The 26,075-nt window shown below is 47.2% G+C and overlaps 1 protein-coding gene across 1 annotated transcript in view; it reads right to left on the bottom strand.

The window, feature by feature from the left end:
• Positions 1-22,611, bottom strand: part of TSPAN18 (tetraspanin 18) — a 228,637-nt gene extending 206,026 nt beyond the window's left edge. The window contains exon 1 of the mRNA XM_021009835.2: positions 22,552-22,611. The gene's annotated coding sequence lies outside the window, so the exon portion shown is untranslated. The remainder of the gene's footprint in view (positions 1-22,551) is intronic.
• Between the last annotated feature and the right edge of the window lie 3,464 nt (positions 22,612-26,075).

Here is a 26,075-nt window from a genome sequence, read left to right as displayed (position 1 = left end):
CTGAAAGTACTGAAATCAACTCCCCTACTTCCTTATTCCACAAATCAAAATTCCACACAACCCTCCCACTTCCTTTTTCCTCTCTTCCATCTAACTTGTTACAGTCTAATTCTGACCTGGGGGTGAATACATGGGCATGCTTTCTTGAATGTGCACATGCACAGACATGATTTTTTTTTTTAGGCAAAAGATTCTATTCAGCAGAGGTTTTTCTTAAAGAATCTTCTTTCCCTCTTCTCCCCCTTCCTCTCTTTTCCTTTCTCTCTCCTTCTCTCTTTCTCTCATTCTCCCCTCTCTCTCCCTTCTCTCCTCTCTCTCTCTCTCTCTCTCTCTCTCTCTCTCTCTCTCTCTCTCTCTCTCTCTCTCTCTCTCTCTCTCTCTCTCTCTCTCTCTCTCTCTCTCTCTCTCTCTCTCTCTCTCTGTCTCTCTCTCTCTCTCTGTCTCTCTCTCTGTCTCTCTCTCTCTCTCTGTCTCTCTCTCTCTCTCTGTCTCTCTGTCTGCCCCTCCCTCTCCCTTTCTCTCCCCCAAACAGGTTTGAATAGACCATTGTGAGCACATTGGGCTACTTGGAAACAAAATTAAAAATTCCTATTATTTAAATGAGATTACATAGCAACAGCCTGGGGTATTTCGTCTTTAAAAGGAGTGTTTTTGTTTTAGCTCCCTTGCAGGGCTGCTCAAAATGATCAGGCTCACTTTCTTCATCTGACTGATGAAAAGGAATAGGGAAATGGTGCTCCTATCCCCATCGCAGCAGGAAACATCCCTGCATGGCTTTCTCTCGTAGCTCTATTCTTTTCACAGCAAGCCACTAACAACAACAACAACAATAACAATAAATTAAGATGAAAATAAGGTAATCGCATATATTGTCTCATTTGATGCTCACAATAAGCCTGTAAGATAGATCCTACTATCGTTCCCATTTTACAGGTGAGGAAACTGAGGCTGAGAAAGGTTAAGCGACTTCCCCAGAATCCCACAACTGGCAATCATCTATGGCAGGATTTAAACCCAGATCTTTCTAACGTTATGTCTGGCACTCTATCCACTCCATCCAGTACAGTCTGGGGTACCCTAGGTCCATGAGTTCAATACTGTTTTCACAATAATACTAAGATATTTTAATTTTAATATGGTGAATGTCGATAGTTATAACCCACATAAACAAAGTTCTTTGGGAGAGAGTTCCTTAATAATGTATAAAAGTCTAAAAGGGGTTCTGAGACCAAAAAGTTTGAGAATCACTCCATTAGACCACTTGACTGCCTAGATTCTAAGACACTAAGGCTCTTGGCATGCATCCCCCAAGAGAAGGAAAGAAGTCATCTGGTAACTTCTAATATTAATTAATTATTCTGACTAACAAGGTGTTAAACTCAGCTATGTTTATGCTGCCGAAGGGTGCTCTCAGCACCCTCTAGATTTCAGTACCCAGGACAAAGTTCCAATGACCTTACCTTAGTTACAGCTGTGCTTTTCACCTAAACTGGAAAATCTTATAAGGAAATTTATAGATTACCTGGTCTAAACCTTTCATTTCACAAGTGAAGTTGCCATCAACTGAACTTCCAAAAAGAAAATCCACTTTCACTTGTATTTTGGAGTGTTTCATGGTAGAGAAGAAAGAATGCTGGCCATGGCTTGAGGACCCTTCCTTGGGCTCCGGCTGCAAGAAGGACCTTGAAACATGTCCGATGCCCGTGCCTTCTCGGGAGTAATAAGTCCTATCAGAAAGCTCAGATCTGTTTGCCTTGCTTGGTGAAGCAGTCTTTAAAAGCATTTACTGTGAAATGAATGACTGGGATGGAATATTCTTGGGCCAAAAGGTACATCAATCAGTCCAGAAGACTTAATAGGCTCATGGGAAGACCTGTAAGAAGGGATGCAGAGTGAAGAAAGCGGGGCCAGGAAAACCATACACACAATTACCTCAACCATATTAAACACCAGAAAACAATAAAGGACAACATGATTTGGGCTTCCCTGGAGCCCACCCTTTGCCCCCTTTCTGTTACTGAACAACGAACTAACTCTGAGAGTGAAGACTTAAGTGGGCTGACAGTTGTTAACTAGCAAAACTCTTTTAGCAAAAAGAGAACTTGCTTTTGAGTCAGAGGGCATGGATTCAAATCCAGCTTCCAATATTTACTGCCTTTGTGACCCTGGGAAAATCACTTAACTTCTCTGGACCTCTGTTTACAGATCTGTAAAATGAGGTGTCTTAATTATACAGTGTCAGAGATCTCTCTTGGCTCCAGAGCTATGTTCCCATGATTCTAGGAAATCTCTTCAATTTCACTGCCTGTGTCACTCTGGGCAAGACACTTCATCCCTGCGGATCTCAGTTTCCTCGTCTGTAAAATGAGAAGCTTGGACCAGACGGCCTCTGAGGACCCTTCTACCTCTAGACTGGGGAGCCTCTAAGTTACTTATTTTTAAAGGGAAGGTACTGTGGGGGTCATTGTTGAGAGGCAATTGTGTCAGAACAGTATTTCTCAGTTAAATACTTATATTTGCTACCTGTGGGGGTTAGTGGATATAGTAGATAGAGCACTGGTGAAGACGCCTTTTCCTGAATTCAAATTTGGCCTCAGACACTACCTAGCTACATGACCCTGGGTGAGTCATTTAACCCTGTTTGCCTCAGTTTCCTCATCTGGAGCTGGAGAAGGAAATGGCAAACCACTCCACTATCTTGGCCAAGAAAACTCCAAACGGGGTCACAGGGAGTCAGACACGACAGAAAAAGACTAAACAGCAACAAAATGTGGGACCTGTGTGAGAGAGAGTTGCCCTCAAAACCAGTAGGAGCTGGGTTCAAGAACCACCTCTGACACGTATAGGCTTTGAGACCCTAAGCAAGTCATTTAAACTTAGAGGACCCAGAGAACTCTCAAAGATTCTATCTGGCAGAGAAAGTGTCAGCCTACATTGGTAGGAGTTTCTTTACTGGGAATTTCTTATGCCAATGAGTAGCTCAATCACAGGTCCAGTTCTCAGCCTGTCCTGTTGACCCTGGGTAAGTCATTTCACCTCCGGAGGCTTGGTTCCTTCATATAGATGACAACACCCACGGTTTAGCTCACGAGGGTGTAAGGCAAATGTCCCTGTAAACTTGGAGAGCAATAAAAATATGAGCTTTATGAAAAAAAGGAAAACAGAATTAAAGGCTGTTGACCCATCAGCCAGCACTTGTGCAGTATACCCACTTTGGCCAGTGGATTCATCCCTAAGTCCTGACCCCCTCGATCAAGCCTGACTCCCATTTTCAAAGGTCCTTGCTCACGGCCCTCCCTGGGCCCCCCTTTTCCCAAGGTCTCAAGCCATCTGGACGGCCCCTGCCTTAATGGGATGAAAGAGTCAAGCAGACATTTGCAGAAGCCCAGGAGGGATGGGGCAGGGGGAGACAAAGGTCAAGGGAGCGGCGCCCAGCTCCAAGGCCAGAGACAGAGACGCTGTGTTCCGAGAGGCAGCCAGTGAGTTATTAGCGATCCTTTTTGCTCATGTGGAATTTGAGGTCAGCGAGAATAATATCCATTTCTGATGTGGCTGTGGGCATCCTGGGCCATTCCCTCAGAGAAGCCCCAGGGAGAGAGCCTTGATTCTGGCGCTGAGCCAAAGACACTTTTGTCCTTGCAGAACACAAAGGGGCCCTCTGGCTCTGGACTCTCCAAGTGCCTCTCCAGTGCGGAGCAGCTGTGGAGATGAATCCAAGCAGAATGGAAGCAGTTCTGTAAGAAGGGGCCAGGAGACAAGGCTCGGAGACCTGGCTCTGACACTCACTAGCTCCCTGGAGCATCGTGGTATACATACAGCAAAAAGAATAATGGATCTGAAGGCAAAGGGCCCGGATTCAGATCCAGCCTCTGCCACTCCCTACTGGTGGAATCTTGGGCAAAGCACTTCTTCCCTCTGGGTCTTGGATTTCCTCCTCCGTAAAATGAAGGGGTTTACCTCGATGACTCCTGAAGACCCTTCCAAGTGCATGATCCTCTCTGGCTCTCCATTTCCTCATCTGTAAAATGGGGGTGCTACATGATACTTGGAACTCTTTACCTTCAAGGGGGTGCTAGAGGAAAGCACTTTTTCAAGTGTTTTAGGAATATGACATATGATTATTATTATTATCAGAAAGGCAGCATGGACTGGGGGACAAGAGCATTGGATTTTGAGTCAGAAAACCAGGGTTCAAATCCTGGTTGTGCTATTTGTTACTTGTTTGGAAAAAAATCACTTACCACAATGTCGATAGTATTAGCATGTTAGATTCACTGACCCTCTGAGGACCTTTCTAGGTAAAAAAGCAATAAGCTATGCTTCAGAGTAGGAAAAAACTTCAGGGGGCATTGAGTCCTACACAGACCTCAACAAGAATCCTCTCTCTGATGGAATCCAATCCAACAAACAAACCCATCCATCGGGGCTTCTATTTAAGGCTTCCAGTCAGGGGTCAAGGCCTCAGGCAGTTGACATCATAGCAGATGAGTCAGGAAGACCTGAGTTTGTATCCTATACAAGACTCTTACTATCCACCTGACCCAGGCAAGTTAAGGGGCCAGACTCCATGTTTAAGGTGCCTTCTTGCCCTGAAAGTTACAGTTTCTAGGGGGTGGGGGAGGAGGCTATTTGTTCTTCAGCTGTCCTATCACAGTCTATTTTCAGAGCAGCCCCACCATCAAACTTCTGGAGTTTTGCTGGTTTCTAGTTAGCAGAGAAGTATGCCTGAATAGTTGCTCAAAAGCCAAAATAATTCTGCTTTACTCCTAGAGTCCCTGGTGATTGAAAAAAGAGCAAAGTGTGGGGGCTTGGAAAGAAAGGCAAGCTATTTAACTGTTCTTGGCCTCTCATCTATAAAATGGGAATGATAGTAGCACAACCTCCCAGGTTTATTATACAGATCAAATGTGACAATAAGTATATAAGTTCAGTTGTTTTCAGTTATGTCTCACTCTTTGTGACACCATTTGGGGTTTTCTTAGCAAAGACACTGGAGTGGTTTGCCATTTCCTTCTTCAGTTCATTTTACAGATGAGGAAACTGAGGCAAACAGGGTGAAGTGACTTGCCTAGGGTCACATAGGTAGTAAGTGTCTGAGGCCAGATTTGAACTCAGAAAGATGAGTCTTCCTGACTGCAGACCGGGCCCTCTGTCCACTGCAACGCCTCCTAGATGCCCTAGCTGCCCAAAGTAAACCATAAAGCTGTTAACTATTGTTACCACATCTCAAGGCAGGACATTCCACTTTTAGACTCTTTCAATTGTTAGGAGGTTTTTTTGTTTGGTTTGGTTTGGTTTTCTCCACTATTATTATTAAAAGGAAGAGAATAAAGACAAGGCAAAGCCTGAGAAAGGAAAAGAAAGAACGAGGCCCAGCCCTGGGGGTTGCTGCCTTCCTCTTCTGAGGCCTAGCTCCAGGAAAATCTTCATTCCCAGGGCATGCTCTCCAAGACTGGGCCATGGCTGTTCCTCCTGCCAGGATGCAAACCCATCTGGGAAGGAGTACTGGAACCTGAGAAGGCATCCTTAGGGAAAGGAAGGAGCCTTCCATGATCTCTGCCTGGAGAAATGAGATCTCTGGAGACCCCTATGCACACTGCAGAGACTCGAACAGATTGGGGCCCCAAGGGGATGCCTGCTTTCGAGGCTTGGGACGTGTGCAGTGAGAAGCGGATCTTACTTAGAAGCTTCACACACACCAGCCTCTCCACAGTAGACAGGGAGGAAGAAAACACACACAAACAAAAGGTTTTAAAATATCTTACCAGTTAAAATATGATCATTTTTAAGGAACTGCTGACACTTCATGGAAAACTCCCAAAAACAATCATAAGGAAGAAAAAAAAAGCCGCCCAGTTCCTTCTGGCTAACAGAGTTTCAGTTCCCGAATCACTCCTCCATGTTAGCAATTCCCCTCCCAGAGTCCTATGGGCAGCAAGCACAGAGGCGAGCCCACTGAGGCTGGGAGCTAAGAAGCCTCAGTCTGAGGCGAGCTACTGAGGGCTCACTTGCTGTGTGAGCCCAGGCAAGACAACAGCCCTCTCCGACCCTCCATTTCCTCACCAGTAAAATTTAGGCAGTTAGGTTCAATGGTCTCTAAGAGCCCTTCTGGCTCTGTCCTTCTAGGCTTTTTCTTGGGAGAGGAAGGAGTCATACATCTCCCCAGCTGCCACTTCGGGAGTTTCACTGATTTTTTTCATTAGTAGAGAAGCAGGGGGCATGGGTGAGCCCAAAGGATTCAGCTTTGTTCCCAGAGTCACAGGTGATATGAGAGCCAAGTAAAGGGACTGGGAGGGAAGGTCTTGATGTTGGAGAGGAGAGACAGAGCTGTAATTGGCAATGTTTACATTACAAAAGAACAGCAAAGAGACAGAGAGGTCTGGGTAGACCCAGGAGAAGGGCATCATGGTGACAAGACCCTGGTGGAATGGCCCAGGGGTGGAAGTATCCCACAGTGGCAGAGAATGGCAGAGGAGTAGAAGGTGTGGGGAAGGGATGGATGGATGTCACAGAACCCCACGCCCTGGGATGATGGCAGCCTTGGTTGTCCACTCAGCTGCCAAGGTGAGCTTTCTAAAGCAGAGTTGTAGCAATATCACACACACACACACACACACACACACACACACACACACACACACACACACACCCCACGCCCAATCAATAAATTGCTCCCTAAAAGCTCCAAGATCAAAGATACTTTAAAGCTCTTCATTACCTGGCCTCTTCCTACCTTTCCCATCTTCTTACGCTACTTTTTTTTTTTAATAATCTAGCTAGATTGGTCTACCTAGTTCCTCTAAACCTGCATTCATCTCCCATCTCCAGGCATTTCCACAGGCCATTCCCCAAGCCTGAAATGCTTTCCCTCTCCATCGATGCCTCCCAGCTTCCCAGATTTCCTTCCAGAGTCAGCTCACACCCCACCTTCTGCAGGAGACCTTTCCCAGGCCTCCAGCTCCTGGTGCCTTCCCCCCTCAGACTGCTGTCCAGCAACTCTGTATATATCTTGTATTTAACTCATTATTTCCCTATCATTTCCCCCATTGCAATGTGAGCCCCTTGAAATCCAGGACAGTAGTTTTGCCTTTCTTTGTATACTGCACAGTGCCTAGCACATGTAGTTCAGTCTTTTCAGTCATGTCTGACTCTTTAGGACCCCATCTGGTATTTTCTTGGCAGAGATACTGGAGTGCTTTGCCATTTCCTTTTCCAGCTCATCTTACAGATGAAGAAACTAAAGCAAACAGGGTTAAGTGACTTGCCCAGGGTCACACTGTTAGTAAGTGTCTGAGGTCACATTTGAACTCAGGAAGGTGAGTCTTTCTAACTCCAGGCCGGTCACTCTATCCACTGTGCCACCTAGCCTGGCACATAGGAATCCCTAATAAATGCTTGTTCATTGACTAGGGCACAGCCCCACACATCCTGTATGAATTATGGCTCTGGAGACCGTTCATTAAGAGATCACCTAATTAACTCCTCCAAGTCACTTGATAAAAATGAATCGCCCTGTCCCAAATGAAAAGCTGGAAGGAATCTTATTGGGCTCTAAGTTCAACTCATCCATTTCATAGATGGTGAGATTGGAGGTTAAGTGACTCACCCAAATCATATAGTAAGTGAAGAGACAAGTCAAACCCAATTCTTCCTCACTCTGAGTTTCCAGCTCTATCCATTGTACCACCCTGCCTCGCACGCTTCTCGACTTCATATACAACAAACTTGGGTCTGGCAGAGAGAAGAAGCAGAAAAGGTCATTCGGATGCGAATTCTTCAGCCCTCTTTGGCCCTACGAAAACTCACTGGGTCAAATTCCAGGCTCGGTAATTCCTTCTAGGACAGTTGCTGGGATTGCTGGGCTCCTAAGAGATCTTCTGTTCAAGCCCCTCCGCCCATTTTATGGAGGGGAAAACTGAGGCCCATGGGAGTGAAGTGAGACCAGGGTCACACAAGAGTTAGCAGGCAGGGCTGATGTGAGAGCTCTGGTCTCCTTATTCTAAACCCACGTGCAAAGAATCACCAAATCTCAAAATTGGGAGTGACCATGGAGGTCACACGATCAGATGCTTCCCAGAAGAGGCAAATTGGGGGTGGGGAAGATGATGAGTTCTGTTTCAGATGTGTTGAATTGGAGATGCCTCCAGGATAATCATTTGGAAATGCCCAGTGGTTCATAATTCTGGATGGGAGCTCAAGAGAAAAAGGGAGGAGGGTTAGATAGACAGATCTGGGAATCATGTGAACAGACAGGATAACTGAAGCCACTGCAAGCTGATGAGATCACCGGATGAGACAGGATGGAGAAAGAAGAGAGAGAAGAGGGACCAGAGTAGAACCTTAGGAGACACCCATAAAGAGCGGGTGTCACAGCAGGGAGAGTGCTAGCCATGGAGTCAAGAAGAGCCGAGTTCAAATCCAGCCTCAGACACTTACTCGCTGTGTGACCCTGGGCAAGTCACTTCAGCCTGTTTGCCTCCACTTCCTCATCTGTAAAATGAGCTAGAGAAGGAAATGACACACCACTCTAGTATCTCTGCCAAGAAAACCCCAAATGGGGTCATGAAGGGTCAGACATGACTGAAAATGACTCAAAACAACTCAATCTATTTATTATTGAGGCCTTTATGTGGTACAGCCCACAGAACGCCAAGACTGAATCAGGACTTCAAATCCAGCCTCAGACACTTACTAGCTGTGTGACCTTGGGCAAGTCACTCAACCTTTATTTGCCTCAGTTTCCTCAACTATCAAATGGACATGTTAATAGCACCCACCTCCTAGGGTTGTTATGAGGATCAAATGAGTTAATATTTGTATAAAGTGCTTAGCCTAGTGTGGCATATGGTAGGTATTATATAAATGCTACCTATTAATAAATTGTTATTCGCATGATTTGTGTATTAAGTTTGCTTGAGGTAGGGTGCCCCTTCCAGGGAGCTGGCTTCCACCCCAAAAGCAAACTGCTTGTTCTTTCAAGGAACAGAAGTCACAGAGAAGGCTTCTTCTAGGGCTTATGAGATTTACTTGACTCATTAGCCACGAACAGACCACAACAGATGTCCCTCGGCTTCCTGCAGGAGCGAGGCCTCGGCGTGCTGGGACAAGCAGAACATCATGGCTGCGAAGCAATCACCCGGCCCTCCAGTGCAGCCTTTCCCTAGGACATCTCCGGGTTTTTTTCCTATTCCGTATCACGCACTGTGATACAGACCTTCTTAGAAGGTTAGTGGCCCTCCCTCTCCCTTTCTGATTTCCTTTCACTGGGTTGTTTTCTTTCAGTGGATTGTAAACTCCTGGAGGGCAGGGATTACAGGGCCTGGTAGAGAGCACCTAATAGATGTTTATTGAAGTGAATGGAATAATTCAAAGCAATGCTAACTTCAGTTAGTGGTTAATAAAAATTAAGGTGTAATTTTTTTTCCATCTCAGACCCTAGACCCCCTGAAATCTATCCATGGACCCAAGTCTGAGAGTCCCTGCTCAAGAGTGATCCATCCCCCCCTACCTTTTCTCTCCTTTCCAGTCCTGCCTCGCAAGCAGTGAGCAGATACTGAGGTAAGCCCATTAGGTTCCCTCAGCTCCTCTCACCAAAGCACCAGAGCTGCTCAAATGCTCCAAGAAGAGCTGACCTTTCCACCCCAAAGCCCCTGGAAGCGCTCATTTGTGAAGTGAAACCAGAATAAATATCAAACGAGAAAAGTTTATTTAGACCAAGGTGATTTCCAGTGAAGTGAACAGGGGAAGGGAGGCTGCACAGGCCTCCCTTGGAAAGGTGGTGAGTAGGGGGCAGCTAGGTGGTGCAGTGAATAGAGCACCGGCCCTGAAATCAGGAGTACCTGAGTTCAAATCCAGTCTCAGACCAAACACTCGACACTTACTAGCTGTCTGACCCTGGGCAAGTCACTTAACCCCAAGTGCCTTTAAAAAAAAAAAAAAAAAGGTGGTGAGTAGGTCCCGCTCCAAACATTGGCCAGGCAGGGATAAGGGAGAGCGCCAGCAGCATGGAAGAGACAGAGCCAAGTGGAGGAATGGAAGCAACACTGAACAATCACTAAGAAGAGCGAACGTTTATATACCTCCGGAAGGTTTGCAAAGCACTTTACAAATATCGTCTCATTTTTTAATCCTCCGAATAACTCTGGGAGGTGAGTCGTTTTTCCCTTGTGTTTGACTCTTCATGACCCCGTTTGGGGTTTTCTTGGTAGAGATGCTAGAGTGGTTTGCCATTTCCTTCTTTCCAAGACAGAGGCAACGGTGCGATATGGCTACCGACAAAGCCTCTGCAATCTCAGGTTGCCTTGGGAGAGGCTCGGTGTCCAGGAATCAAGCAGCGGTCATCTCTGCTGCCGTGGGCCCTGGACAGACCACAAAGCATTGGGTTCAGTTCTGGGCATCACAGGGTAGGAAAGACTTTGATATGGTTGAGCCCATCAAGAGAGGGCACCAAGGATGGGGAAGGGCCTAGAATTCACACCCCATGGGAATCAGCCGAAGGAACTGCAGGTATTTAGGCTGGAGAAGGGGGGAAGGGCATGGCCGTGACTTCAAGCATTTGAAGATATTGAAGAGGCCTCCTGCGTGGAGGAGGGAACGGAGCTCTCGCAGAGGACAGAATCCATAACAACGGGTGGAAACTGCAAAGAAGTCGATTCAGGCTTGATTCCCACCAAATCTTCCTAACCATGAGAGCCTTCCCCATGTGGAATGAGCATCCTCAGGATCCTGGTGGATGCAGTCAGTCAATCTATAAGTATTTATTAAGTGTCTGCTGTATGCCGGACCCTGAGGATACAAAGACAAAAGATAGTCTCTGCCTTCAGGGAGCTCCCAATCTTGTGGTTCCTCCCCCAGGAGGTCTCTAAGTAGAGGTCAAGATCACTGGTCAGCTGTTCTAGTGGGGCTGCCGCTTCAAGCACAGGTTGTGGAGGTGGCACTGGGGCCCCTGCCCACTCCAAACTTCGGTGATGCTGGGAAATCCCAGCTCTGACCCGTATCGTGGGAGCTGCATGGGTTCGCGTGTTGGGGGACAGGAGGATGAGGGTGAGGAAGTCCCTTTCCATCATAAAATCAGGGACACCTTTCTGAGCCTTGGTCTCTTCACCTGTACAAAATGGGGGTGACATCTACAGTACCTAATTCCCCAGGCTGCAGGAAATCTCAAATGAGATAATGTCTATAAAACAGTGCCAACTTGAGAGCACCCTAGCAACTTCAGCTGATGTTATTCTCATCAGCCTGTGTAGATCAGAAGACTTCTATGTGCCTAGCCAAACCATCCCGAGGGACATTCGGAAGATGCACTCTCTCTCCCTCTCTCTCTTCCTCTCTCCTCCCTCCCCCCATCTCTCCCTCCTTCTCCCTCTCCCCTGCTTCCCCTCTCTCTCTTTCCCCCTCCCTATCCCTTCTCTCCATCTTTCCTCTCCATCTCTCTCTCTCTCCCTCTCTCTCCCTGTCTGGCTTGGCCACAATTATGCCTGGAGACTGCATCCCTCCATTCCCCAGGGGAGTGTTATAATTATGCTGTTTTCAATCCAGCAAGGAACAAATAATGGGTGACTTCATAGCCGGAAGGATGGGTCAGTCACACAGGATTGTGCAGGGTTGAAATGAATGCATCCCAACCTGGAAGGGTTTTGCTTCCCTTCATTACCAGCCTCAGGGAGGAAGACAATAAGCCCTGCTTCTATGCCCTCTCTGCCCCTAGAGGGGGGTCAGCGGTGCAGCCCTCCCCTACGGCCCACCCAGCTGGGTTTGCCCCTCAGTCCCACCGTCCTCCCTTTCAGGAAGCTTCTCTCCTCTGAGCCTTCTGGGACTTATTTTGACAAACATTTGCTTAGTCTCTGTTTTGACATTAGAACCTCCCCCTACAAGCAGGCTCAAGAACTGTGGTCACAGCAACTCAGTAATGCATTTTCAGCATGGCTGCCATCTCCGTCTGGTGCCACTGGAGGACTGACGATTAATGTCAGGAACCAGGAGGTGGGAATTTGCTCCATCAGGCAGGCCGGCTTAGCCAGTTGGCCAGAGAATGTTTGCTACAGTCTGTCCTCCCCTAGAAAACCTGTAGCTAGGAGTGGAGAAGAAGGGGGAGACAAGGAAGAGGCCAGGGAGACAAGGGAGCTTTCCTCACCAACCACTAAGTAATAATTAGACAATTCGTTTTCTGGGGCCCTGGGTTCCAAATTCTTCTCCCATTTCAAATGGAAAGCACAATGGTTTATTACAGTACCACAGCCTGAAGGGTGGCTTGGAATAAGGGAACCCCATCAGTTACCATCCTAGAAGGAGTCACCCAGCACTTATGCAAGGGACTTCAAGACCTGGCTTTCACTGTTCCCTTGCCAAGCTGAGACACTTTATTCCCTGGGGAGTCCCACCCTGGGAAACCTCAGATACTACGATCATGATGCAGAGCTGGAAGAGACCTTCGAGGCCAAGGCCAATTCCCTCATTTTTACAGATAAGGAAACCAAAGCCAGAAAATGTAAAGGACTCGCCCAAGGTCACACAGGCAGTGGGCATCTCAGCCATGATTTGAACCTGTGGAGTGATTCCAAACCCAGCATTCTTTCCACTGCACCACACTGACTGTCCAAGCGTCCAGCTTACAACCTGTGTGCCCCAGGGAAAGTCCCTTCCATTCTCTGAGCCTCAGGTTCTGCCTCTACAAAGTGAGGGTAGCAGATAAGACCCCTAAGATCCTTCCCAGATCTAAAGTCTAAAGACTCTGAAAACTTAGTGGGACATTGGGTGCAAAATTATAAAGACCAAACTTGGCCCTAAAGAGAGAAGATAAGGAGATACCTCCCCAACCTGAATATTTCATATAATGTTGGATTTTTTAAAAAAAAATTGTTGATTAGTTTAGTCAAAATTTCTTTTTCTTCTCTCTCTCTCCCTCCCTCCTTCTTTCTCACTTCTCTTTTCTCTCCTCTCTTTTCTTTATCTCTTCCTCTCCTTTTCTCTCCTGTCTCTCTCCCTCTCTCCTCTTCTCTCTCCCCTCTTTCTCTTTTTCTCTCCTCTCTTCTTCTTCTTCTTCTTCTTCTTCTTCTTCTTCTTCTTCTTCTTCTTCCTCCTCTCCTCCTCCTCCTCTCCCTCTCTCTCTCTCTTTCTCTCTCTCCCCCTCCCTCCTTCCTTCTTTCTTTCTCTCTTCTCTTTTCTCTCCTCTCTTTTCTTTCTCTCCTCCTCTCCTTTTCTCTCTCCTCACTCTCTCTCTCTCTCTCTCTCTCTCTCTCTCTCTCTCTCTCTCTCTCTCTGCTTCCCTCCCTCCCTCCTTTGCTTTATCTCTCCCTTTCCCCCTCTCTCTCCTTTGTTATAAGGGATTGCTCTTTGGGAGGGGAAGAAAATGTATGGGGAAATACAGGCAATATAAAAACAAGAGACATCAATAAAGAGCTAAGTTTAAAGATCTAAGACAAGAGGAAGTAGATAACTCATGCCTAAATCCAACTGAATTAAATTCAAGAGCTATGAGTGATTAAACTGGACAGCGTACCAGAAGCCAACTCACAGGCAGCCCTACGTTCAACCTGAATATGATTATAATTACACAATAATGATAATACTGTTGCTTGATATATGATTTGGGAAAATAAAATACTATTAAACTTCAAAAAAAAATAATAATATTGTGGAGAGGAAGCCCGGTGTATGAATGGAGGGCTAGCCTCCGAAGGAGAAAGCTCTGGATTCCAGACCTCCTGCATCCCAGAAGGGCTGTGTCCCTGGCCACGCCCCTGAACCTTTCTCAGTGCCCTCAGGCAACTTTCCAAGACTGTAAGTTTCATAGACTTGTACTGATTGTCCTTACAAGGAATTCCTGATACCAATGAAATCCCCGACTCTATAGCTCCACCCTCAAATTAATATTTTATTAGTAATAACTAACATTTACACAACATTTTATAGTTTTCAGAGCATTTCATAAACATTATAGCCTTGGGTCCTGGGGCTTCAGAAAGGCTCTTGATCAGCTGATCTTCATAACTCTATGGCTCCCGTATTTCAGGTATGATCATCTCCTTCTTCCAGACAGAAAGGTTAAGGAGCTTGCTTACAGTTAACGTCAGATCAGGGATTCAAACTGAGTTCTTCTCAACTCCAAATCCAGCATTCTCTATTATGCCACGTTGGGCAAAAAGAGCTGGCCAAGGACAGGCTTTTCCTATTTCTGAATTCCCTTACTAAAGGATAATTCAGATTTGTAATTTTCAACATGTGTAGTTCTGGGTTGGGGAGTGGAGACCAAAGAGTCAGAATGAATGAACAGCACTTCCCAAACAATTTAGTTTTGGCCTGAATTCCTAGAGCTTTCAGCATGAGTGCCTAAAATCCTGTCCCTCCTAACATCCATCCCCACCCCTCATTCTGAAATCATTAGGGGCTTAAAGTTCCTTCTCCCACTTGGAAACACAGCCAGAAGGCTGATGCAAAGCTAGAGACTTTGGAAAAAGAGCGGGGGAAGGGTGTGGGAGATGGGGGACCAGCACATGGGATTCTAGATCTGGGAAGATTTCTTCTACCAGTCAACTTCAATAAACTAGTGGTTCCTTGAGAGATGACCCTTTCCTGGCAACCAGCCCGAAACAGAGAAACGGAATGTCCTCCCCTACCCTGAAGAGTGAAAACATGGGCTAGGGAGTTAACAAGAGACTCAGGAGAGCTGGGACATTAGAAGATAGGGAACAAAAATCACCCAGGTATTCAGTAGTAAGTCACAGGGGTAACTGTGCTGGGAGTCACCTGGATCACATGTGATTCAACCCAGCCCTGACACTCACTAACTGCGTGACCTCACTACTGACCCTCAGTTTCCTCATCCATAAAATGGGAATGGTGATACTCTGATAGTGTGATGTAGGGAGAAGAGATGGTATCAGGATGGTTCAAGATCTGCTTCTGAAACACATTAGCTAAGTGACCCTGTGATTGTAACTCTGAGTGAAGCTCTCCAAGAGGGTCAATCTATGTTAGGACAGCTCCCTACACCCATGAAGGTCACAGGACATTTGCACTGCTTCCCTCCCAGAGCTGTGGAGGGGCGCATGGTAGTTAAGTGGGAAGAATCCCAGTTCATCCAGAACTTTCTGTGGGAACCTAGGCAAGGCTCTGGGCCTCAGTGTCCTCACCTGTAAAACTGGAGAGTTCTGAATCAATCACGTGAAGTGCCCACCACACACTGGATCTATTCTGCACGGTCTGTGTTCCCACTCGTGCTTTCCGCCAGCAAGCCCTTTGAAGTCAGGGATCCCAACGGATGGCACCTGGGTAGCACTGGAGAAATGTCTGTTGATAGATTGTGAACCTCAGAGCGCTTTGATATAAGATGGAACGCACTACCCACAACCCCTCAAAGCTCTTCCCTGCCCTCTACCCTCACTGCAGCTTCAAACTGAGTTCAGATAGAGGGCAGAAAGGTCCCTGCTCTGGCTAGGGAGCCAGTCCCACGAGGTACACCAGCCCTCCAGTCTGCCCACACCTCCCAGGCTACAACAGCTAATCTTCGAAACTTCATTGAATAAATTTCACAGCGTTATAGGCAATGTCAGAATAGGGGGAAGAGTTTTTGGATTTGGAGCTGGAAGCCCTAGGTTCAAATCCTTACTCTGTTGTCTGTGTGACCTCAGACAATTCAATCAACCTCTCTAGGCCTTAATACCTCACCTGGGAAAAGGAGTTGGACTAGATGGCTTTGCATTCTAAATCTGTGACGGTATTGCTTAGAAATTAAATTGTCAAGCCAGAAGAAACCTTAGAGACCAACAGGCTCAGAGAGAGAGACAGGGACTGGTCCAAAGTCACACAGCAGGTAAGGCGAATTCTCTAGCAGACTGAGAAAAGCACACAGAAGTACAGTGGACCGAGTGTGATCCCCAGGGGAACCAGACAAATACTTTTCAAGTTGCCTGTGGCTTCTAGGAAGAAAGGTCTTTATTTGGGTAAATCTGTGAGCTGTTTATCAGCTTAAACTCATTATCTGCACATATGGTCTTTGCACTATGGTTTGGGAAAATAAGAGGGGGAAGGAACAGGCCTACACTGGTTGATGAAATGTCATCCACCAAGTGCCAGAAATGAGGGCTTTTTGTCAATGACGTCAAATTAGGCTCCCTGCCATGAGCGAAGGGGCTACCAGAAGGATAGTCATAATATTTTAACTCTGCAGGAATCCTTCGAGGAGGCCCAAGGGGGAGGGGGAGAGAAAACAAAGAGAAAGGGGATTCATCTCACTCCTCTCCCCCGAAAAGAAGCCAATGGGCTCACTTATCATTTACAAGATGCTTATTGACCAACCGCCATGTTCTAAGCGCCATGGCCAAGGAGACATATTCTCTGTCCTCAAGGATTTTACCGTCCGGTAGGGGAGTAATAAAAAATAAAACATAGAGGCAGCATACACCCACACATATATGGTTAAAGACATGATAACAACAGCTAGCATTTATATAAATATTTAAGATTTACAAAGCGCTCTACAAATATTACCTAATTTCATCCCCACAATAACTGCAGGAGGTAGGTGCTATTCTTACTCCCATTTTACAGTTGAGGAAAACTGAGGCAGGTTAAGTAACTTGCCCAGGGTCTCCTAGCTAATGAATGTATGAAGCTGGATTTGAACTCAGGTCTTCCTGATTCAAGGCCCAGTGCTCTATCTATTATACCATCTAACTGCCTCTGAAGCAAGACATTTCCTAACTTACTCATTCTCTACGATTCTTTGCCCTTGGTCTTTGTGGCAGGATATTTATGCATTTATACGTGTATATAGACATACATACATACATACATACATATATTTACTTATTTGTTTGTTTGTTTGTTTGTTTATTTGTTTGTTTATTTATAGAAGTATATTTATACTTCAATACATCCACGATCCTCTGAGAGGCAGCTGGTGGCTCACTGGATAGAGCCTGGAATCCAGAAGACGTGAGTTCAAAGCCATCCTCACACACTTCCTAGCTGTATGACTCTGGGTAAGTCAATTAACTTCTGTCTGCCTTGGTCTCCTTCTCTGTAAAATGGGAATAATAACAGCACCTCCCTCCCAGGCTTGTTATAAGGCTCAAACTAGATAACAATTGTAAAGTACTTAGGATAGTGCCTGGCACACAATAAGCACTATGTGAACATTATCATTATTCCCACCATTTCGTGCGCCTCTTGTCCATTTCCTTCTATGAACTGATAGACACACACACACACACATGCACACACTAGAGGCCTTGAATGTATCCTGGGTACTGATAAATCACTTGATGTCTATCTGCCAGCTATCCTTCTCACAACACGCATGTAAACATACGTGACACTGATGAGGATTCTCACAGTGAATCACACCACCACTAGGTGGCACAGTGGAGCGAGAGTTCGATTCCGATTTAGGAAAACCTGAGCTTGAATCCTGTAAGGACTTTTCAAACCACACTCAGTTTATCTGGAACCACATCCCAGCTGAGGATGACCCAATGCTACTGAGTTTCTTGAGCCAACGTAGTCCAAATGGTTCCAGGAGCTTTGTTCCCTGGGGTTGCCAGGAGGATAGGCAATGTCCCCGAAACCTGCATCTCAGTCATCTAAGCTGCTTCCTTCCAAGGTGTCAAGGACAGGGCAGCCTAGGGAGCTCAGGCTGGGGAGAGAGAAGCAGGACGATCGAAAGTGTGGAGACCAATGATGCTCTCTGAGAAACAGTGTCTGGTCACAGCCATGATCCACAGTCTGAAGGAGACCCATGTGAGGCCCCATCCCAAGGGAGGAGCGGTGAGTACCCTGATGTAAGGGAGGTGGAAGGACAGCAGGGATCAGTCGGCCAAAAAGCACATATTAAGGGCATACTATGTGTCAGACTCTGTACTAGTGGTGGAAACACAAAGACCAAAATGAATGAGACAGTCCGAGCCCTCAAGGTGCTTATAGTCTAGGATAAACATTTTTAGCAGAAATAGGAGACAGGGCAACTAGAACATCATCCTAATTACTATTCTTTAACATTCAGACTAGTAGCTTCACACACCTATAGAAATGGACCACTAAATCATTGACATAAAGCTCTCAGCTGCATACTGACTTAGTTTTAAAATGTAACATTCTGTTTTATCGTATTTTTACTTATTTTGTTAAATATTTCCCCATTACATTTTAATCTGGTTCTGGTACACTTGGGAGTGTCCTGGGACAGGTGTTTAACATCTCTGAGTCAGTGTATACTTTTTTCACAATCATCTACCTCCTGAGGTAAGTAGGGCTACTATTATTACGCACATTGTACAGATGAGGAAACTTCGGCTTACACCCAGAAACTGGGGCTTTGATCCTGTTTCTCATCTTGGCATCCAGTGCTATTTTCACTGCACCTCACCCTAAGGTGAAAGAGAAGTGGTACAGAAAAGACCTATCAAACTCTTGGCCCAAGGGTTGCTGAACCAGATTAAAATACAATTGGGAAATGCTTAACAAAATAAATAAAAATGCAAAAAAAAAAATAGAAATAATGTTAATTTGTGGTTTTCTAAGTCAATATGTGGCCCCCAGAGATTTGTTTCTATTTGAATGAAACTGGCTAAGGAGACAGAGGACCTGAGTTCAAATGCTATGTTGACATGGTGTATGTGTATGACTTTGGCCAAGTCACATACCCTTCTTAGGTCTCTGTTTTCTCATCTCTAAAAAGAGAGGACCGGACTGGAAAGTCTCTGAGATCCTTTGCAAGTCTAGATCCAAAAGTGAAGTCTCTCTTCTCTCCTCCTTTCTTCTCTCTTCAGCACTCCTCCTATTCTCATCTCTCTGTCTCTCTCTGTCCTGTCTCTCTGTCTGTCCCTTCCCTCTCCCCCCACCCCAGCCCCATTCTCTCTCCCCTATTCTCTCTCTTCTTCTCTCCAGGTCTCTTACGTAAGTCTCCATTCCCCTTGAGAGCTGATCCTCCATAAACTAATGAGCTCTGCCTCCCTTCTCCCTCTCCAAATTAACATTGGGTTCTGGAAATTAACGGGTCTTCCAACCACCCATTGCCATCTTAACTTCAGACAGGTAAAGGATATTAAAAACTCCTGTCATTTTAATCGGGAAGGAAAGGCTGGACTTGGAGAGAGGCTGGGAAAGAAGAGATGAGAGAAAGAGAGTTGAAATTTCCCAGGATCCTCCTGGGGTTTGTCTGGGAGGAAGAACTTTGGCTTAGGAGTCAAGGAGAAAGACCTAGCCCTGGCTCAGCCCCTAGTTTGCTGTTTGATTTCAGACATCAGATCATTGGATGTAGGTCTGGAAGGGACCTTAGAGTCCAATTTGCCAAGTCTCCTTTGTTTTAGAGATAAGGAAAATGAGACCCAGGGAGGGACAGAAACTGCCGAAGGTCACACATATAAGGAGCAGCACCAGGATTCAAACCCAAGCCCTTTGACTCTTGCCATACAAAGGGCTCTTTCCATTACATACCATGGCCTAGCCTCAGTTTCCTCATCTGTAAAAGAGGGAATTGGGCTCAATTCTTTCCTTCCTTCAATCAATTAACAAGTATTTATTAAGTACCTACTTGCCCAGGGTCACACAACTAGTAAGTGTCTGGGGCAGAATTAGAACCCAGGTCTTCCTATTGCCAAGTCAGTCAAACGAGCAACTATACTAGGCCACGTCCAAGGTCACTTCCAGCCTGAAATCTATGGTTCTATAATCCCAAGACACAAATACAGATGACTCTAATCTGAGCTAGCATAAGAGAATCACATTAAAAAGGTTATCATAGTTGATCTCGAAGGATCTTCCAGCTTTCACATTCCATGCTACTCAATCATGCTCCAGAGCTCAAACAGACATCAGAAGCATCTCCTGGGAGCCCTCCCTTTTTCTTCCACTTTCACTAAGCTTCCTTGGAAGCCAAAACTTGAGGGAAAGGAAAGCTGTGTGACCTCCCCCAAGTTACCGCCCCCTCTCTGGGACTCAGTTTCCTCACTTGCAAAATGTGGAGGTCTAAGTGATCCCTAAGGCCCTTTTCACCTCTAGAAGCCTATGGTTCAAGGTAACAGATAATAATAGGTATCAGCTTTCTGGTAGCTCTCTGGTTTGCAGCCTCTGGGCCCACCACCCTTCTACAATACTGTTCCTCTTCTCCATTGCAGAGAAACAAGAAAAAAGTCAGTGAAAACCACACTATTTTTCTGGTAGAGTGGAATGTCTTAAGTATAAAAATGTATTCCTCTCCACCCCTTTCTCTCTCTCTCTCTCCCTCCCTTCCTCCCTCCACCTCATCTATTCAAAATAATCTTTTTTTTTATGGTAACTTTTGTTTGTAGAATATTTTGGTGGCATCCAAGGAAAACATGAAGCTGGCTGCAACAAACGCAGGAATATTAACCATCTTTTAGGGACTGTTTCACATTTCCTCCCGTTCTGAAGAGCGTTCTAAGGGCAGAGTAAGGAAAGACGACTAGCTAGGCAATCGGTTTACTTATTCAGAAAAGAGAAAGGAGAAAACATCATCCTGGAACAAGAAAGACATCACGCTGCCTTGGACCTGTTCACTGGCAAAGGACAGGGGGTTGGGCAGTGAGAGAAACCGCAGAATCCAGGGAAGAACAGCCTTTTAAATGTTAAACAGTCCCTTAAATGACAAAGATGACAAGATATGTGTTTTAGGATCTCAATGGGGCTAGTAAAATGTTTCCAATTGGATAGATGACTCTAAAGAAAAAAGTTTATATGAACAACCTTATAGGCCCCCGTGTGTTTCAAGAAATGCCTGGGGGTTAGCAATTGCAAAACTCTACTTTTACCTGTAAGTACTCCTATCCCTGAACTACACGGGGATGTGGAACCATCAGCAGTCAGGCAGTCAGACAATAAGCATTTTTTAAAAAAGGTTTACTGTGTGCCAGGCACTCCGCTAAGCCCTGAAACAACAGAAAACTGGCCCTGAGCTATCAGAGAACTCTGAACCAGGAAAGGAAATTCCCACCCTCCTCAGCTCCTCCCCCCAAGCACTACTGGACTCCGTTGGCCACTTAACCCAATGGGGCCAGGGGGAAGCAGTGGGGAAGGCCAGACACCGAGACACCCCACTGACAAAAGACTGGGAGCTGAGCAGACCCAGGAAGGACGCCTGGCGCCTGGGATAAACGGGACTTTTATTGCTGGGTTCAGAGGATTTGGGAACAAATCCAACCCTAAGAAACCTTGCAAGGTTCATTCACCATCTCACAGCCTACACACCAAGTTGTTTCAAAAAGGGTTTTAATAATCACTACGAATCCCCCCCCCCCCCCCCCCGTCCAGCCATCTCACGAATAACCTTCTGGCGAGCTGGAAACGTTTTACAGAGGACAGAGATACACCACACGCTGGCATTAAGGAGAAAATCTCGTCCAAGTCCCAATCCGTCCCCTTCCTTTCTCTCCCCCTACTTTCCCTGGGCTCAGGCAGAGAGGGCGCCTCCGAGCTCATCTGCCTGGAGCTCAGCTTCTCAGTGTCTGACTGATTTTCAGAGAATCCTAGAATCTCTGAGAGCTTACAGGGTGTCCGCCGGAGTTCCTTTTCCCCACGTGTGGAGGCCAGAGAGGGCTAAGAACTCTCAGCCCAGAAGTTGACCACGGAGTTTTTCTACCCCAAGCTCCAGGTCAGTCCTCAAAAGGAGAGTTGATTTTCCTGTCTTTCTGACTCCTCATTCCCCTTCCTAAAAAGTAACCTTGTCCTGGGCTTCTTCCTCTGTCAATAACAGTCAATCACACCTCCGACTCACCCGCCCCCCTTCCCACATTCTGAAGGAGTTCTCTATCTCCTGCCTCAAACCAAAAATAAATTCTGCACACCTCAGATGGCTAAATGTATGTTTTCTGCCCTCTCCTCCCCAGCTACAGTGGGTTTTTTTTTATTTCCCAGGCCCCCCAACAAAGTTAGAGCTTCTATCGCTAAGTACTCCCCCCCCCCGCCCTTAGCTAAGATAGATACCCTCCACTACACGCGGCATTCCACTGTACCAGGGTTGCCCTGACTCCCTCCCCTACACACACACCTCGAACTTCCCCTTCTGTCTGGGATCCTCAGCCCCCTCCCCCCCCTTCAGTAGCCGTGCTTGCTGCCCCATCACGCGTCCCCTCCCCAGCAGGGGCCGTGGCCACCGAACCCCGAAAAATGCACCTGCCCTTCCTCTCCACTTCTCCGCGTCCCCCTCAGCTTCCCTCCCAACCCTTCTCGGCGCACCTGTCCCCCGCAAGGCTGTCCGATACTCAACCCTGAGGTAGGGGCAAAGACCTAGAAGTGGGAGAACGGGGGAGGGGATTTGGGGTAGTCTTGGACAACCCAATTTGGGATGAACTTGCCTCCCTGTCCCTGGAGGCCAGAGCAAAGCCCAGGCTGCGCTAAGAAGGGAAGAGGAGAAAAGGAACCCCCTCCACCAACCTCATCATCAGGTTCCCCAACCTTGCCACCAGCCCCAGTCCAGTACGCGCACCCCAAAGTGTCCGAAAACAGTCGGTGGAGTGGGTGGGGATGGCCCCGGGCTCTGGGCAGCCCAGTGCCGCCCTCTTGCCCGCCTACCCTCCTTTCAATCCGCCTCCTTACCTTCCAACGGCGGCTGCAGTCCGATGAGCAGCCCCGGGGGCTGCCCGCAGCACCCTGACTGGCCCGGACTCGATCCCGCGCGCGCTGCCCTCTCCGGGAGCCTAGAGCAGAAGCAGCAGCCGCGGAAGCGGGAGCGGGAGCAGGAGAAGCCGGAGCCCAAGCTCGAGCCGCCGCAGCCGCCTCCGCCGCAGGGGAAACTTTCCCAGCGACGGGCCCACGAGCCAGCCGGGGCCGCCGCCGAACTTGCCGGGAGCTCGGGGCGACTCGCGCCGGCGCTGGGGCTGGGACTGGGGCTAGGGCTGCAGCTCTCGGCCTCAGTGGGCGCGGGGGAAGGCTGGAGAGGGCGGCGGCGAAGGCTGGAGCGCGGGCGCAGCGCCTCGCGGCTCGCTCTCCCGGGCTCGCGCTGCCCGGCCGCCGCCTCCAGCCGCTCTGGCTCGCTCGCTCCGCGCAGCCTCTGCTCTGCAGCCGGCTAGGAGCCCGAGACACCAGCTGCCTGCGGCCAGCGGCGGCAGCGGAGACGGCGGCGGCAGCAGCAGCAGCAGGAGCAGCAGCAGCCGGCCGGACCCGCGCGCCGACTCCACCTCCCAGCCACTGCCCCCTCCCCTCCTCCAGCCAGCTCTCCTCTCCCCAGCCTCCTCCTTCCCTCCCCAGCCCCCTCCCCTTCTCCGGTCAGCCTCGGCTCCCCGGCCTCCTCCTCCCCTTCCCAATCCCCCTCCCCAGTCCCCTCCCCACTGAACATCCATCTCCCAGCACAGGCAGTGGCCCCAGGTTCTTTCCTGCCTTGAGCCTAATCCTAAGGCTTGCAGTTCACCCTCCATAGGGATTACTGCTTTTCCCCTTCAGAGATGGGCTTCCTGGCCCTTCTCGAATGGCCAGACCTCCAGTGCTCCGACCTTATCTCCCTGTTCTTCTGGACCAGCAGGGGAAAAGCGAAGCTTGAGGGTAAGAGAGGGCCTAGAGGCTCTACGCCCTTGGGGTTCGTTTGTTTTATTTTTCTTCCAGAGAAACTTACCTATTCCCCTTTATCTGAAGTATATACATACATCCACACACATGCCATATACACGCGTCACATACATTCATTATGTTGTATACATACCTGTGTTTCTATGCATGGTGTATGTGTGTGCATGCACACATATATTTGAGTCATGCCCATTATTGCATGGAGTTCCCAATAAGCAACTCCCCCCCTCGCCCCCCAGTGCTGATCTGCACCTTGTCGGCAGCGAAGTGGGTGTTACGTGACCTCCGGGTCACTCAGCAGGACTTGTGAAGGCAGCTTGAAGCTTGTCTTCCTGACTCGGGCTAGCTCACTATGCACTGCGCCACACTGCTTCAGCGTTAGCTAATGATCACTCATAAGAATAACTCACATTTCTGTAGCAATTTAAGATTTACAAGGAGTTTTCCTCACAACGACCTTGTGAAGTTGGCGCAGCAAGTATTAGGCACTTTTTTTAAATAACATGAAGAAAAAAAAAACCTGTTAACTTCAGGCACTTCCTCCAGCTTGTTTACTATTCATTAGTTTCTCTCGGGAAGGAAGGTCCCTTAAGTGAAGAGAACACTGAGCTGGACTAGAATTAGGAAATTGATGGAGTCCAAGTTAGGCAACTCACAGCCATTGGGACCTGGAGTGGTTACTTACCCTCTCTGGTCCTCACCGTCATCTCTCCAACAGAAGGGTTGGACTACGTGGTTTCTAAGGAGCCTGGACCCCTCTAAATTCCTGTGGTTACTAGGACTTAATGGTATTTTGGAAGGAGCCCTAGTCTTAGAGCAGAAAGGGATATCAGAATCCATCTGGTTCAACTCTCTCATTTTGCATATGAGGAAACTGAGTTTCAAGGACATAAAGTGACTTGGAGCTCTTAAAACTGAGTTTGACCCCTGACTTACTAGCTATTCTGAACACTGTCTCCGCTTCATGAGGGATTCAGTTAATTGATGAACATTTATTAAACACTATGTGTCAGGCACTGTGCTAAGCTCTAAGGATACAAAAAGAGGCAAAAGACAGTCACTACCTTAAGGAACTTACAATCTAACAGGGTCAGGCTCTAGTCAGGAAACTCTAGTTTGCTTCCAGCTTTCACATTTTATGCTTCTCCATTAAGAGAAAGTAAAGCTTCCCAGAGGAACACCTGTTCTTTCTTTCTTGTCTGGTCTTTAGAGGACTTTGACCCAATGGCTGCTTTTAATTATCTGAGGAGCCCAGTGCCGTGGTTCAGCCCAGGAGAGGTTCCTGACCCAAACCTTGTGAACAGACACCTCAGATGCAAGGTCCAAGCTGAAGCAAGTGTTGGGTATCTCTTTGGGGCCAGCCCCAACCAAGACAATTTCACCCAACCCCTCCCCTCTAGGATGCAAACCCTGGACAGGCACAAGTAGTCACAGCCACAAAGTAGAGGTTCGAAACAGAATGCTAACACACACACACAAAACAAACAAACAAAAAAAACAGAGCAACAAAACCCAAGTTGCTGTCCTGTATGAGGTTGGTATCCACTGACTCTCTTAAAACTAGTCCTATGTGTGTTGCCCACGTAGGTTACGTGGGTCCACATGGGTCTATCTAGATCTAGCTCCATAGAGGAAAGTAGAGATATCCTTAGTCTCCTCCACCCACCCATCTTCAAGGGAGACTTTGATTCCAGCCAGGAGGGGAAACACTAGGTTGGGGCCAAGGGCTGGCCACTCTGTTCTCCTCAGAGGGAAGGGGTATCAGGCTATATCTATCTGCTCCCTTAAATATTATTAGCCTTGGGAAAATAGTTTTTAAGTTCAAATGCTCCTGACTTTAATGGGGAAGGAAGATCCCAACTTAAATATCCATGGTTTGACTCCCTTCCCGACAAATGCCATTTCCACAATGAATACATGTGAATAATTGATAAGCCCATTTATCCAAGTTGATAGCAAAACAGAAATCAGAGGAAGTATACATAAAATAATATATGCCCAACGATACACAAGAGGAATGAGTGCTCCCATTGGGAGGGAGATATCCCACCAAAAGGGAAATTACCTAAACTTTCTTGTGTAACAAACTGGAGATAAGGACATGATTGAAGTTGCTGGCTTCTCAACATGTCAGCTTTCTCTCCCTTCAGGGACCTGAAGAGAATCTGCAACCATGGGTCTTCTCTCAAAGCTGGAAGCCAGAAGACTAGGATCTCTCTTCTCTACCAATCTCTCAACAACTCTGCCTTTCACAGAGGAGCAGAACAGTGAATAACCAGTCTCCATGAATGAAGAGCATCTTATGCAAATGGTCTTTGAACCGTGGGTTACACACAGAACAACTAGAATATAGAACAGAGCTGAGGGGGAGGTCCTTAGAACACAGAGTGTTAAAGCTAGAATACTTTGAGCATAGAATGTTGGAGCTGAGAAGGACTATCTTTTTTTGGTCCTGTGACTTTACTGGCGCAGGGAACTCCCAGTGAGTAAACTCTCTCTACCAGTGCACAGATTGCTACACACACACACACACACACACACACACACACACACACACA

This window comes from Phascolarctos cinereus, unplaced genomic scaffold, assembly GCF_003287225.1.
Source record: "Phascolarctos cinereus isolate Bilbo 61053 unplaced genomic scaffold, phaCin_HiC Scaffold_9;HRSCAF=440, whole genome shotgun sequence".
Lineage (NCBI taxonomy): Eukaryota > Metazoa > Chordata > Mammalia > Diprotodontia > Phascolarctidae > Phascolarctos > Phascolarctos cinereus.
This window is presented reverse-complemented; position numbering and strand designations above follow the sequence as displayed.